General features: G+C 31.1%; 1 protein-coding gene across 1 annotated transcript in view; it reads right to left on the reverse strand.

Moving 5' to 3' along the window:
- Positions 1-15,447, reverse strand: part of LOC119640768 (farnesol dehydrogenase-like) — a 24,081-nt gene extending 8,634 nt beyond the window's left edge. The window contains exon 1 of the mRNA XM_038038999.1: positions 15,357-15,447. The gene's annotated coding sequence lies outside the window, so the exon portion shown is untranslated. The remainder of the gene's footprint in view (positions 1-15,356) is intronic.
- Positions 15,448-15,701: the final 254 nt, after the last annotated feature.

Here is a 15,701-nt window from a genome sequence, read left to right on the forward strand (position 1 = left end):
ATTCAGCTAAAAACGCTATATTTTGCTAAGTGCAGCGCTGCATTCAGGTGAAAATCCTATATTTATGGCATTCTAAAGTGATGTAAAATATTTCGATTATATGGGGAAAATTTTTGAACCCCACCCCATACACACGGTCTTGCGAAAATTGAATGTTCATGTGGTGAAAAGGTTTAATTTTCAAAATTTCACGCTACAAATTGAGGCATAAAAATAATTTTAGGTAGAATAAATTTTGATGATATGGATCCTACCTCGTATAAAGTTTGTAACGAAAAATACCTCTTTATATGACAAAAATGTGTAATCTTTAATATTAACATTATGATGATAATTGACTTACAAGAGTAACTTAACATAAAACTAAACTGTACCAAATTTGGATCAAGTAGGTCTATCTTTTTGACCGTATACCATAAAACGATGCTTATGTGTAACATTATGATGAAAATTAATCCGTTGGTTCAACGGATAATCGTACGGAATTTGAATGACATAAATATATTAGGTGAGCCTTAGCCTACATAAGGATTCTTATGAAAAGTATACATTCATATGAAAATGATGTACAGTTTTTGATGTATTACTCACGAAAATTCATGAATAATTGTCTTAGACGAAATGGTGCAGACTTGACTGAATGATCGGCCTTTACCGAAGTGAAATTTTAAAAAAATCTATAAAAGTTTCTTTGAAATTTAATCCAAAAAAAATAATGTGCTTAGAAATGCGAAAAGAAGCAGAGAAGAAGAGGGAATTTGTGAAAGAAGATCTTTTCGGCATAATCCTTTGCATGTAATTATCATATAAGGCAACGCATTCATGCTACGAAATATATCCATATATTTGCCTTAATTTTGTTTTTTTTTTTTTTGTTCTTTTTTCTAGGCAGCATAACAAACTTGATATTTTTGGTCAACATATGTTACCGCACACACATGCACATACTTACAAGCAAACACATATGTCTGCATAGATCATTTAAATAAATTGTTATTTCAGCATCCTTTCGGCTATGTTACCACTTTTCATATGCAAAATACAGTCAAAGCAGCAGGTACATGTGTGTATGTAAAGCAAAAGAATATAAGCAAATGTTATAAATTCATGCAAATTGCCGGTTGTTAGTTAAAAGGAATGAAAAAGAAAAAAAGCAAAGGACGAAAGAAATAAATATTGTACACACATTTACGTACGTGCAACAAACATCATTGTGTTGCTTTGTAAACGGCAATAGGATCTTTAGATACGTTTACATATTAACGAATATGTTTATATAAAACGCATATGTGCAAAAATGTGATATGTTGTATATATATATATGTATACTATACACTATATATACAATATATATTTTAGGTGGATGCAAAAATATATATATATATATATATATATATATATATATATACATCTACGTCGCAGTAAATTCCAAATGTTACTTTATATAAGTTGTTGAATGAAATGAACGTTAGGAGTTTTGAGCCTTTAAATGGCTCCATATATTTTTTAGACTACCTAGTATGTATGCTTGTTATTTTACAAAAAGCGTAGATGATGATGATGATACGGGTGTACAGCTGCTTTTTCTGGCTATAAGTCAAACTTGGCAATTTTCTATGCAAATTATTTGCAAACATTTTCTGTATTATAAGAAACCGTATATGAAATACATGTTCTACGAAAGAAGACAAGAAGGCGTGAAATAAGCGTTTTCATTCTGCGAAAAGAAAAATAAGAATAAAAAAACAAAAAAAAAAAAAAAAGCAGAAAAAAACACAAAGAAAACATTTTCATGCTAAAAACCTCTTTCAATTCTAGAAACGGAAATAATTATGAACAGCTTTCGGCAATTACCTGCAATGTAAGCCATACGTTGTTAAATGCCCGAATAGCAGTTAAAATCATTACTTTTACTACGAGCTGCCACAGAGGCAAGTTCACTTTTAACGGCGTATACATCATTCACTTTGATATGTATATTTATTATAAACGTTTTTTTTTTTTTTTCTTTTCTTTTTTTTTGGAATTTCTCCCGCGCTCTCAACTTTTTTCTTTCTTTCATTCCTTTTTTTTTCAATTTAGCTTATATTGTACTTTGCACACATGTTCCGAAAAGTTTTAAAGTAGCTTTTTGGCATGTTACGGACACTCCATTAAATTAAAACCAATTACAGCCATCAGACCACATGCATGTACGAGTGCTATACATAAAGTTACTCGCGCGTAGAGAGAATGATGATAATTGTGCCGTTAAAATAAAAACTGTTGCAAAAATAACATATACAAGAGAACCTCATTCGAGTTGAATCGTTTGATGTTCATCACATAAATATGGTTACTTTTAACAATTTGCATATGTATGTTCGATCCGAAAACTATGAACTTGTTTTAAATCTTTATTTAATTTTCGAGAACAAATATATATAAATAAGTAGCACACTTTAATCGCAGTGCATTAACTAAAAACTTGAAAACAAAAAAGAAGAGGAAAGAAGAACTGAGAGAAAAATCATCACGTACTTTTAAAGCCATTAAAACCTTTTAGAATTAAAATACAAACCCTCTTCTTTCCTTTTCGTTTACTTTTACTCAGTTTAGATCTACGCGCTCATCATCCATCCACCTCCCTAACCTTTTCCCTCATTGCATTTGATGTTTTTCAGTTTATTTTTACATATTCTTTCTCTATTTAACTTTTTCGCGGTTGTTATCATCACAATTTTCTCGTTTTCACCAACCAACTCTATCCTTATCTCGCGTAAGCCGAAAAGATCTTTATCTCTTCTTTTAAGACTTTTTGTAATAACTGCAGAATCTCGTTTCATCTGCTCTGCCACGTCCTATTTTTTGACGCTTCATCACCTTTTCCACCCCCGCCCCGACACTCCCCTTTCAACCACTTTCCTCTTTTCACCACTAAGCCTTACATCTCATCTCACCATTCTCTCTATTTTCACTTATAACATGCGTGGCTTTCAAACAAGGCACAACATTTTCATCAAAGTTTTTCGATACATCCTTAAGTTTTTTTCCCAAACACTTTCATGCAGGTTTAATCAATAAATAAGCTTACAAAAGTCTGAGTAAAAAAAAAAAAAAACAAAAAAAAAAAGGAAAAACAAGTCAACCTTCATTTCAGCGGCCTATGTTCGCATAAACTCGATATAACTTGATACAAGTAGCTTCATAAAAATTTCCAACCTCAACATAAGTGTCTTGCAAATGCTATGGAGATACTTGACGTCAAGCGGACTGCTAGAGAGCCCAGTTGTAATTTAACTACATATTAATTTGAAATATCCTCGATTGCGTGAAGTCGCATAGAGAATGATGTAATTAATATATCCTTAATTTTTGAATGACAATCAACTAAAATCGTTTCGCCCGCCCTCATGTGCAAAAAATCCGACAGTGAACAATCAATTATTTTAAATTGTTTTACACATTAAGAACGTTTATTAAAAGAATTAAAAAAAAAAATAAATAAATAAATAAACACCTACAGTAGAACGATGAAAAAAAAAAAAATTTATATATATATATATATATATATTAACCTGGAAAGCAGAACAAAAAAAAAAAAACAAAACGAAAACAATTAAAAATTGGAGATTTTAAGAATGAAGAGGAAAGGAAAATTGGTAAGGCAAACTGGTGGAAAATTAGGAGCATCTCTGTACTAAGCAATAGATATGTAAAAATTTTCCAATTTTTCTTTCTCTACAGCTCTATCCTTGCAAATAATCCTTACATATATACATACGCTGATTGATATGTATAAACAAACACCTACGTTTAAGGTTGAAAAATTTTGAATTTTTTTTTCTATCTAAAAAAGATAATAAGTAAAAGTTATAGTGAGATGAGAAAAATAATAATAGAAGTTATTGGCCTCGAATGGAAACAATACAACGGATATACACTTGAAAATTCATTAAAATCATTTAAGAAGAACTAAATAAATAAATGAATTTGTAAATGGAAGAAGACTCAGTATTTAATTCCTTTTCAATCGTTTCATCTTATTGAATTCATATATATTCGAAGCGATATTGCCAAAGAACTTGCGCTACAACTCAGTTTGCAAAGATATTTTGAAAAGAGGCAACAGCAATAAATGTCTAGGTCATCATGAATACATACATCGGTTGTATTACTAGCGAATAACGGAGCATTAAAAATTAAAGGAAGACTATTCGATGGATATTTTCTTAAAAAAACTTGAATAGGTGCGAATAAGTTGGAAATGCAATAATTTTTTCGGCTGAGTTGAGATGAAAGCCACGAATTAGCCAATAGAGCCTTGTGGTTTTTAAGTCAAGTTGCTGACCTTCAACTTTCATATAATCTTTCTATATTAATCTCTGGTAAACCAAGATATTTTACATAGTTGTTGATATGGCTATTATTGTCCTTCAAATACACTGAAGGAATGATTCACATATTCATTCGTTCACATTCATTCAAATAATGACTTCATCGATTTTGTATTTAAAGACTTGGCATTGATGCAATGGGAATAACGTAATTATAGCATCCCCGTCCATCGCTGGCAAGTGTAACTGTATAACACTTTAACACTCACAAACCAAAGTCAATAAAATAAAAAACTGTAACTTACTCTTTCGCATGCTGCTGTCTCGGTATTAGTCAGCCAATGTGAACATTTTCACACACCAGACTTTTAAATTTTCTCAAAAAATATTTGTACAATATTTTAATTTAACATCTCTTATACGTAGCCTGGTTGTTTTTTTACCTTAGCCCCGTTTTTCTTGCGTTAATTTTTGAACGTCTCCCGCGATCTTCAAGTAAGTATGTAATGAGTTCGAGTTTTTAAATCGCATTGTTGCAATCTCGAGCTCTCCGACAAAAGACAAGAAACTTCCGAATAAGCAGACAAATGTTCTGAACGAAAATGACTCATACACTAATACGTAATGTTATACTAACACATAGATATGGATATGATAGGTGAGCAAATAAATTCTTTTAAATTGGTGTCTTCCCACAACGTGCCCAACGAATTCATTTCTTTCGTCATGATGAAGACACATAGCTTAGAGATTAGTGTGTGTGTGCAGGATATGTATACATATTAGCTATTTACAAGCTGTCATTCACTGTGTATTAAAGTATAAAGTGATGGATGTCAATAAGCAGCATTTAAGCCACTGCATGTTATTCGGCTTTAAATAGGAAATAGTTCAGCCCAAGCTGAGGAAATGATTCCGGGTATTTTGTGGGACTAAGCTGCAAGCTATGCAACAGTTAGCAAGTGATTCCAGAGATTTCGTGCAAAAAAACTGTACTTGTGAGGACAATTAATACTTTGGAGCCCTTTGAAAAGAGTTGAATGAAGAATTTCAACACACAACCAAAACTCCATGACATAGACTTAATACATGTACTCTGCCGCATTCCATTCTCCAACTATTTTTATTTGATACTCAATTAACTATACTGTTAAGATGAGACGAATCCTTCACTCTGTAGATTACGCCATTATTTTTGAGAGATATCATGGAAGATATCATTTCATGTAAGCCTTGTGCAGAATAAATTCGAACGTTCTGTCTTGTTTACTTTACGAGCAATCAGCAGAAAAATATTAAAAAGATGAAAATAATAAAAATTACCGCCATAGAGGAAATGTAGACAATTTCAAACTTCTAAATTTCATAATTTATGAGCAAGATAGAAACTTTTGCTTACAGAAACAGATACGTGTCCAGTGCACGCGTACGCTTTTGTGCGCGCACGCTTTCAGCAATTAGTACCGTTTTCAATATCAACCTGCATACATAGCTTCCTTTTTGTGACAAGAAGAATGTATGCCACAGGCATCCGGACGATTGGACGGACGGACGGACGGAAATGTCGGTTTAAAACTCAATATTGATCAAGCATCGTAGCAGATCATCAGTTCATGGCATGTTTGAACTTTCCTTCTGGATGTTACAAAAAAGCATTTACTGTACAATTAAGGATAACTCAAGGGAGAATTTCAGTTCGATCGCGTACAATGCAAAAGATACAGAAAGAAAGAATTATGAGGACTAACCGAAGCGAACAAAAATTGAAGAATTGATTTGTCAAGACGCTATGGCAGGAAGGATTATCTTCATCAAATTTATATTAAGGACGATATAAAATGAATCCTGTACGTCAATCTTAAACGAAGAGAAGCATATGTTGACCTAGGGCGGCTACCCATATCTATTACCGAGACGAATATTCAAGCCTAGAAAGTGGTAGGATCTGAAGTAAATCATTTACTACGAACCTCTAAGACCTGACGAAACTGTTACATCTACATGATATCAATCCTAACGAGTCAAGAAGCTAAGTGACTCGCTTGAGAAAATGAAACTGTTTTTGCTTCATGACTGTCCGGCCGTCAGCATGCACTAAAAGCAACTAAATAGATGATCTTCAACGTGGTCTGGAAACTTCTCTCGATTGCAGACCTGGCTCCTTCTGATTATCCATTGCTTGTTCGGAACGATGCAGGTCACAAAAGTTGAAAATGTGCGAAAATTTCCAGTGCAAGTTACCCAATAAGACGCAAACGGCCATAAATGGTGACAAAGAATATTTGTATTATTAAACTTTATGACACGTGTACTTTAAATAATAATAATTTTTTTTATTTTTTTTTTTTTTTATTTACACACATATTTCCCATAGTGTCAAGGACATAAATATTTAATTATCATAGCAGTAATAAAAGAAATTATTTTCTCTAAACGTTAATTAGTAAAAAAATCTCAAAACCCGTATATCATGATCATTATAATAAAAATAATGCCGGTCGCTTAGCAGAAAACCAAAAATCAATTATATTTCATAACTTTGTGTTCTTAATTATAACTGGAAAATATTAAATTTCCGTTACAAATTTTCTTGGCAGACTAACTTTTTGCCTTTCTCTCTTTTGCAATTTTAGTTTTACTTACTACTTACCGCTCTTACAATGTATTTCAATTTAAGATAATATATTCTATTTATCTTCGCATTTACCACATGGCTGATGGACAATCCAGGATTCGATTCCAGCTAACAAATTCGTAGGTACACCACATATATATATATCATGTATGTGAAAATGGGCACACCTACGCCTGCAATTTAGGAAACGGGAAGACGCAACACAACTTCTTGGAAAGCTCTACATTCTGCATGGAGTAAATGTCGTGAAGTGAAAGAAGTTTTGGAAACTTGTAGGTCAGTTGTTACAGCAATCAATACGATCACGATTTATAATTGAATTTAATCGTTCTGTAAGCATAAGTTCACCATTGATAAACTATTTGTTATTGAAGAGAAATTGCTCCTGGTTTCGTTAAGCATTTATGCAAATTCCTATTCACTTACTGCAGGGCATTTTTAGAGGATTAGGAATTATAATATAGTTCCTCAATAGAATTGTTAGGCTATAGGGGATTCACCTTTAACCGACAAAAGAAATTTTTTTGCTTTCTTGCTTCATATAGCGTAAGTTTTACTAGCGAGACACAAACTTTTATAAACGTTATTTCCGTTTGTTATAAATTTTAAAGATGACATGACATTTTGTTTTTTCTTCGTTACTCTTTTTTACAAACCGACCCGAAAATATATAAAATTTTCATTACGATTAAATATTTTAAACACACGCAAACGCGCACACACACTTAATTGTATGACATCATCGCGCCAATACAAAAACTATTTCATATTCTAGTTTGCCAGCATACAAACTGTTTTATGCCGATAATTAATAATAATTCATAAGAAGTGACAAAACACGACGAAAGTGTACGAGATATGTGTATTTCCCAATATAGGTCGATGCCTCTATACTATTGATACGAATAAATTGCAACAATTAACAAATCAAGCAAAACGTTTAAGTATCGCGTCATTCAATAAGTCTACGATCGAACTTGACGGTTTTTCAAAACTTTTCCTTTTAAACGCACATAGAATTCTACATCATTTTCATTATTCTTTGATCCTTTGTCCCTTCCGTTCAAAGGCATCAGTATAGTTCTACATCATTTTCATTATCCTTTGATCCTTCATCCCTTCTCAAGGTAAACGACTTATTATTATATTATGTTATGCAGATCCCAAGATATGCAAGGCATATTTTTATATCACTTTACTGTTCGGTGCATGTAAGTTTTTTTCAAATTAACAAACTGACCACAAATATGTTTGACAGTCAAGAATCATCATAACATCTTTCAATCCAATCCACACAATTGTTGAAAACAATCAACGTTTAATCAACAAAGGAAATGCAGGTTTTTCCATAGCTTTGAGAATCACAACAGTAGCGTCACAAACTATGTAAACGACGTGAAATTTCGAGGCGTATCGTTTAAAGTTTGGTTCTCCGCAGGAATCGTATGAATCTGTCAACAGTGTTACCATATATGTGTCAATTTAAAGACTTATTGAGTGATTTGTTATATGTTGCTTTATTTATTTCTTCAGCATCAGACAGAGAGAGAGGGAAAGAAACATGTTTTGCAAGATAGCCATTTAGAAAACTTTTTTTTTTTTTTTTTATTTTTATGACTCTTGTCTCTATGTAATACTTCAGCCATTTTACTTTTGTTGTCTCTGCTTCAATTTAGTTTTTTACTCTCACGTCATTCAGAATAATACATTAACATTTTTTTTTTTTTTTTTTGTCTTGAATTTCTATTCTTCCTCCACACCTCTAATTCTTTACCAAAAATTGTTCGTACAAATGTTTCTGCGAACGATTCACTTACTTTACTCTCATTTGACCGTCAATCTAGATACGACATGTTTTAAGCTCTCCTTCTTTTTTTTTTTTTTTTTTGATATTTTTCTTCGGAAAGTCCTTCAGATCTATCTCTCAGCCCGTCATGCCTTAGCTGCTTTAAATGAGGAAAACATAAGTCTTATATGATTTGTAGTTAAGTAACATACTTTCCATCATATATACCAGTACGGTGGAGTAACAAATATATAATAATAAGATGTTTCATTAAAAATATATAGCAAAACTCAGTCTTACATCAATCGTAATTATAGTGAGTGCTTAATCGGCATACGCATAACACTTACTTATTAGGCACACATCGACTAGGCTACGGTCTCTTTTCTATGAGTTTCCCTTTTCTCACCTTTTCCGACCGTCACCATATTACATGAAAACGGGAAACCTCACCGCGTCTTAGAGCGTGATTTCAAGCTCTTATTACACTTTCACGATAACATTCTATAGTGAAGTGGGTGTAGAATTTATTCGATTAGTTTTAGATAAGTGCGCAGTCATGTAGTTTACACTGGTACCGTCGAAAATGTCTTTTTAACAGTAAACAACATATTTGTCACATAAGAGATCGCTATGCACGCAAAAAAAAGTCTAATCGTTTGTTCTCTTTCGTTTACATTAAATTCTTTTACATTTCAAATTTTTGCAATCATCTTTAAATGTTTATAAAAAAATGAATTAAAAAAAAAAAAAAAAACAATATTCAAGAGAGAACTGTGTAAATTATGCTGCAAAACATTTAAACAGGCACGATCTCTTCGGGGTCAAAGTTTTTAAAATATGCATAAGCAACAATAACAGAACATAATAATTGTACATTCAATATGCATGCAGTAGCTTCAAGTACACTTGAGACTATAACAACGTGACCTTCACATTTGTTGTTAGCAATCAAGTATAAACATAAACACGTGTATGCACAACAGTAGTACTAGTAGTAGTAGTAGCAGTAGTAGTAGCAGCAGCAGCAGCGGCACCAGCAATAAAACCAGCAACAACAAGAATAATAAGAACAAATGCGAAAATATATTTTTTCTCTAAACAAGACTGTACTTACTCTTAAAGGCACTTAAGAGCTAACAAAACGAAAACTGTTTACATTCTGTATGTTAGTAAAATAGTTTCTCAGAAAAGTTTCATTAGCAAACAAGAAAAAATTTCTATACACATTTTTCTTTTCTTCTTTTGTTTTTTTTTTTTTAGCAAGTTCAAGGATACGTTGTTAAAAAGCAATCAACTAAACTCAGAGGAGAACCATAATATGTACATATATAAATAATAGAAATATATGTATTTTTTTTTCTTTTTTTTTTTGCTTTTAGAAAATGAAATCAATGAATGAAAGTTCAGCCTTCGCATTGGTAACCAAGCAACCTTTCTCTTAAAATAATCAAAAATCTAATATAATATGTGTACCTTTTCCTTCTAAAGGAAATATTGTTTAATTTTTTTTTTTTTTTTTTTTTTGTTTTTCACATCACTAAAATACGTATTTCTGGAGAGGAAAGTAGAGAAAATGAAACTCATTTTGATTTATTAAACATATGTGCTTGGCTGATATATATATATATATATATATGTATATATATATAGCTTTTGCTAACATATTGAAAGTTGTTGTAGTAAGTTTAGCGAGAAAAAATGAAAAATAAAAACAAAAAGCAAAAGCAAAATGCGTTATAAATTTTCATTAAATGATTTTCCTATGATTCGTTAATTTCATTTGCTGACACAACATTTTCATCACGTATTGCCAAGATAATGATGCTATCTCTCTATCATAACCATCGTCTCTGTGCATATAAACACATTTGTGTACACATGTGCCCCGTATCATAGAGAGCACATGTACGCATCTACATATATTCATGCAGTTAAATTTTGAATAAATCATTTGACATATTGTAGAAAAAAATACCAAAAAAAAAAAAAAAAAGAAATGTTTGTCCCAATGCGAATCTTGAAAGCCCCTCAGGCAGAATGTAAGAGAGAAAGTTCTTACACATGAAAATTGAAAAAAAATATTTCTTCTTTTTATTTATTATCTTAAGGCATTTTTTTTTTTTTTTTTGCTTTAAAAAAATACTCGGCGTATAAGTAACAACAAAATCACTCCTTCCTAATGGATTATTACGTTTGCCACTGTATAAGTTAAGCTAACCTAAGCTAAGCTATTTAACTAATTAAAGTATTTTGTTTATCAAAATCAATTATGAGTTAATTAAATATTTTGAGATATTTCATTAAATATATGATATCATCATACATTGGTGTTTCATTATAAGCCTTAAAATTAAACCTTGAACAATTTTAAAAATATCAATTAAAGCGTAATACTGGTGCTTGGAGGATCCATCTTCCTTGAATGAACTTCTATAGCGTTAAGCGTTTAGTCGCGTCCCTTTGCCTACTCGGCTACTTTTACCAAAAATCGAACCTGGGTTATGGTCATAAAGCACGGACATCCTAACCATTCGACTTGTAGTTAATATAGAACAATTTGTGCAAACCTAAGTTCGATTTACGGTTATCGTCAGTCAACTAGCTTCCGTGATGAAAGATAAGCTGACTACGAATGAATTATGATATTTTGCATTTATCCGCTATCGGTATACGATTAGGCCATTACTCATTAAAAATTACCCGATAATGGGTTATATCAATGGAAAATTGAAAAGTAGTTCGAGAAGCATAAACGAATCTCCTCGACTCACTTGATAGAAGAAGAATTTCTTTCCGATTTTTCATCGCTTTCCATGACCGCATTTATTTCAATGAGATGTCAAAAGTGCATAAGCGTTTCGTAGAAACAAATTGTATACATAATAATAGCTTACATAATTTATTATTTATTGCTCATTAATTGCAGGCAATTTTTTATCGGTCAGAAAAATATGTATGTTATCAATAATAATTAAAACAATTTTATTTTTGTAATATTGATAAATAATTAAAAAGTATAATAATCATATACACAGTTCTCGTAGTCATCATAATTGCAAGCCATATATAATTTCGTGAAAAAACAGCTTAAACAGCGCAATGTCACCTTATAAATCCCTCATAGCTCAAAAATGTTAATAAGTTTGTAATTCATTCTTTACTTGTTAAGTTTAACCTTGAGATTTGAAGAAGCCGAATTTAGCAAAGAGGATAATTTTTATTAATCCAGTTAGTTAGAGCAATGAGATCATTTCATCATCCTGACGGTCTCTAGCTAATTATGGTTCTTGTCTTCCTTTGCTAAGTATAAACCATTACTTCCGACAAAGGGAATAAAACTTTTTCTGCATTAGACAGACAGTAGCGGCATAAAACTTATAATGTGATAATAAAAATCAAGATAATGTTATTGTTTTACTTTTAACTTGTAATTGTAAATCATATTTTCGGATAAATGAAATATCAGTAGATATTTCTTTATTTTGAAAGGCAACGAGATTTATATTTGCTCTATTAACCCTAATCGGAACACGAATATAAATATTTTTTGACTTTTCTCATATAGCACTTACAACCCTTTTTTTTTTAATTTAACCTTAAACGATGTTTAATGTTTGTAAAATTTGAACTCACAACAGTCATGATGTCAATATGAACTATGAAATGCACAGAAATGTATGCAATAACTTGCATCAACAAATAAATTTGTTCTTATCTTTTGAAGATTTCCTTTTTTGTTTTAAATAACATTAATTGAACGTTAATTCCGTTCATAGCTTATAAGGAGATTATCAAATATGATTCCATGCTTACTGTTTTAAAATCGTATACATAATGCCTTAACACATAGCCGTGCTAAATTTTGGATTGAATGAGAAAAATAAGAGATTCGTTTCTGTGAGTCTGAGAGACACAGCGTGGTATGATTCGTTATAGAAACTCGTGATCCAATAAAAGTTAAACACTAATGACAGCAATTTCTTTCTCTGGTTGAGCACTAATACCAGTAATGTCTTTATCACTTTTTGCAAAAAAAATTTCACAGACATATATATTATCGTCATCGTACTTCCTTTAAGACACAAAAGACCCCTGGGCTTTTACTTTACGATAGCCTCAAAAGCATCAAAACTAGGTCAGATGACATTTGCGATTTAGTCCCTAAAAACAATGCCTTACCTTACCAATTATCGCTAGAAAAACGTTGAAATAATCGCGAGATCAGTGTTCTTGAAATGACACATGCCGAAGATATTTATTAAATTCTTTTGAAGTTAGAAACCGACAACTGAATCTCTTAGATTTTGTGATTCTATATCAAATTTATTATTCCAAAGTAGTAATCGCAACAATACTCTGTAAAACAAAGTGGTTAGAGGTCACAAAAATAACAAAATTCCTTGTGACTAGCGATAGCGCTGTGATGTCGTCTTATCGTTGCGTAAGCATCGATTAACTTAATGTACCTTCAATATTCCGGTTAGTCTACTACAGATTTTAAAAGAAAAACAAAAAAAGACAAAACTTTTTTTTTGTATATTAATAGGTAATATGTCAAAATGAAGAGAATGGCACAAGAAAACAAAAAAAAAAAAAAAGGCAAAGAAAAAAATAAATAGTAAAAAGTACTGCATTATGTTAGCAAAAGCGCATATGCATGTGTTCACGGTACACATACATATGCACAAAATATTGTCTAACATTACAAAGAAAAAGATTTTGATATAAAGAACATGTTGTTTATTCTTCTGACAAGAGCACGTAATTTAATAAGAAGAAATATTATATATTTTAAATTCTTTAAAAACAAGTAGAAAAAAAAAAAAAAGGAGCAAAAAAAAAAAAAAAAACAAACAAACAAACAAACAAACAATAATAACAATGAGGAGATATATCTGCATGAAAAAATGACTGAACATCATAATAATGTATGCAAGTTCGTGCAAATTAACTTTGTTCATGAGATTTAAAGCTAAAAAGAAATTTAATTTAAATGGAAAACAATGTCAACTTAACGATTTAAAAACATTCTACGCCTCTTCATTTCAAATTGTGTTAACAAATTAACATAAATAATGACAAGCAATTATGCAGACAGTGTGCATAAGTGTACAAGTAAATATACTCTTTGTAATATCATCTCTAATGAAAAACTATAAAGTATTTGCGAATATCTCCCTCAACTCAACTCTTCTAATGATATGACTTTTATCTATCTGTAAAATTGATTTTTTTTTTTTTTTTTATTGTATTTATTGTAATATTTGCACATGAAACTTAGCACAAACAAATGAGTAGTCGAATTCGATTAACTCGAAGAAATAAATCTTAAATGATATGAATAAACTCTTAAACTTATGAATAAACTCTTAGTATTATTAGAACATTTATACCCTGCACCACTTGTGGTACGACGGTGTATCGAGTTTATGCGAATTTATATAGGATATCGAGAAGGACTAGAAGCTAGACCTAGCTTTTAAATTGGAAGAAAATTAAAAGCGAGCAAATTGTAAATGGATATTTCGGGCACTTTCGGTTGTCCGGTTGTCATGCTTGAATTTTGCTCACACCTTCAGTTACGATCGTAAAACAATTTGAAATAAAAATTCTTTTCCATATTCGAAATGATGTCCGCCACAACGAAAAGTTGGGAAAATCAAGTGCGCCCTATACAGCTGGCGATTATTAATTTGGGAAGATTAACAAAACAACAACAGCAAACAGAAAATCATTTATACTTTTTTGAGTCGCTATAGTTCACAAGATGTAATGACCTAAGATGTTTTCAGCTGGTCGCATGAAGTCCAGTGAAAATGGATTGTACGAAGCTAATTGCAATGAAATCTTGTAATAATGAAATACTTAGAGAAATCAAAGGAGTAAAGCTTTTTACAAATAGATAAATCCAGTTGTGCTCATTAAATGGCGCCCACCACAAGTTAGCGGACTATCTTTCTCTTACCAATTGCTTTAATGTGAAGGTAGTAGCGATAACAAGCGAAGCATGTTAAATCTAAATTAAGTATGACCGTGGATGTTGAAAGACAAGGCTTCGAAAATAGTAAGCGTATTGCAAGAGACTAAAAATTAAATAAAATTTTAAGATTTCAATGCATAAGAACTCAATTCCATTTCCTATAATCATATAAAAGTGGCTGAGATGTAATTATTTTACCGCCATCTCTTTCTCTTATATAAAAGCTTATTTAAAAAAAAAAAAAAAACTTAAAAAAAAACCAATTTATTTAAATTACAGATATGTAAAAAAAAAAAAAAAAAAAAAAAAAAAAAAACTTATTTTTGATGAACGAAAGCAAATAAGATAAAACTTTACGACGAAATAATAATTAAAAACGCATCAGATCCAATTAGTTGAAGGCGGACTTGTCAGTTTCATTTCTTTATTTAAGTGCATGAGCTATACACGTAAGCTGGAGATAAATATATGTTATATACACTAATTTTTTTTGGAGAGCATTCATTTGCAAATAGAAAGACAATTAGAAGGCCGACTAAATCAGTTTAACCTCGAAAGTTGATTCATTGGCACCCGAGTCTCCAAACAAAGAGCTAATGCAAATAGCTTACTATTCATCTAAATGAAACATCTCACCAGTTCGGACGATGCAAAGCAAAAATAATTGCCTTAAATGTGATCAGTTTGCTAATGTTTTCTCTTTTATTTATTCATTTAGTTTTCTTTATAAATTTTGTTTTTTTTTTTTTTTTTAATTTACAATTGTACGACAGCTGGGAATATTGGCAAAAACAACACCAAATTGCAATATTTTAAAAGCAAAACAATGTTTCAATGATTACATTTTGTTTCAAGAATTCGTGCCATCTACGACAGTCATAGCACTCGCTCGCACTTTCATATATCGTTGGCGAAACCAAAAAAAAAAAAAAAAAAAACGACTACCATGAACCCATGAAAAAAGCAAGAACAACTGCAACG

Source organism: Glossina fuscipes, unplaced genomic scaffold (genome assembly GCF_014805625.2).
Source record: "Glossina fuscipes isolate IAEA_lab_2018 unplaced genomic scaffold, Yale_Gfus_2 0, whole genome shotgun sequence".
NCBI lineage: Eukaryota > Metazoa > Arthropoda > Insecta > Diptera > Glossinidae > Glossina > Glossina fuscipes.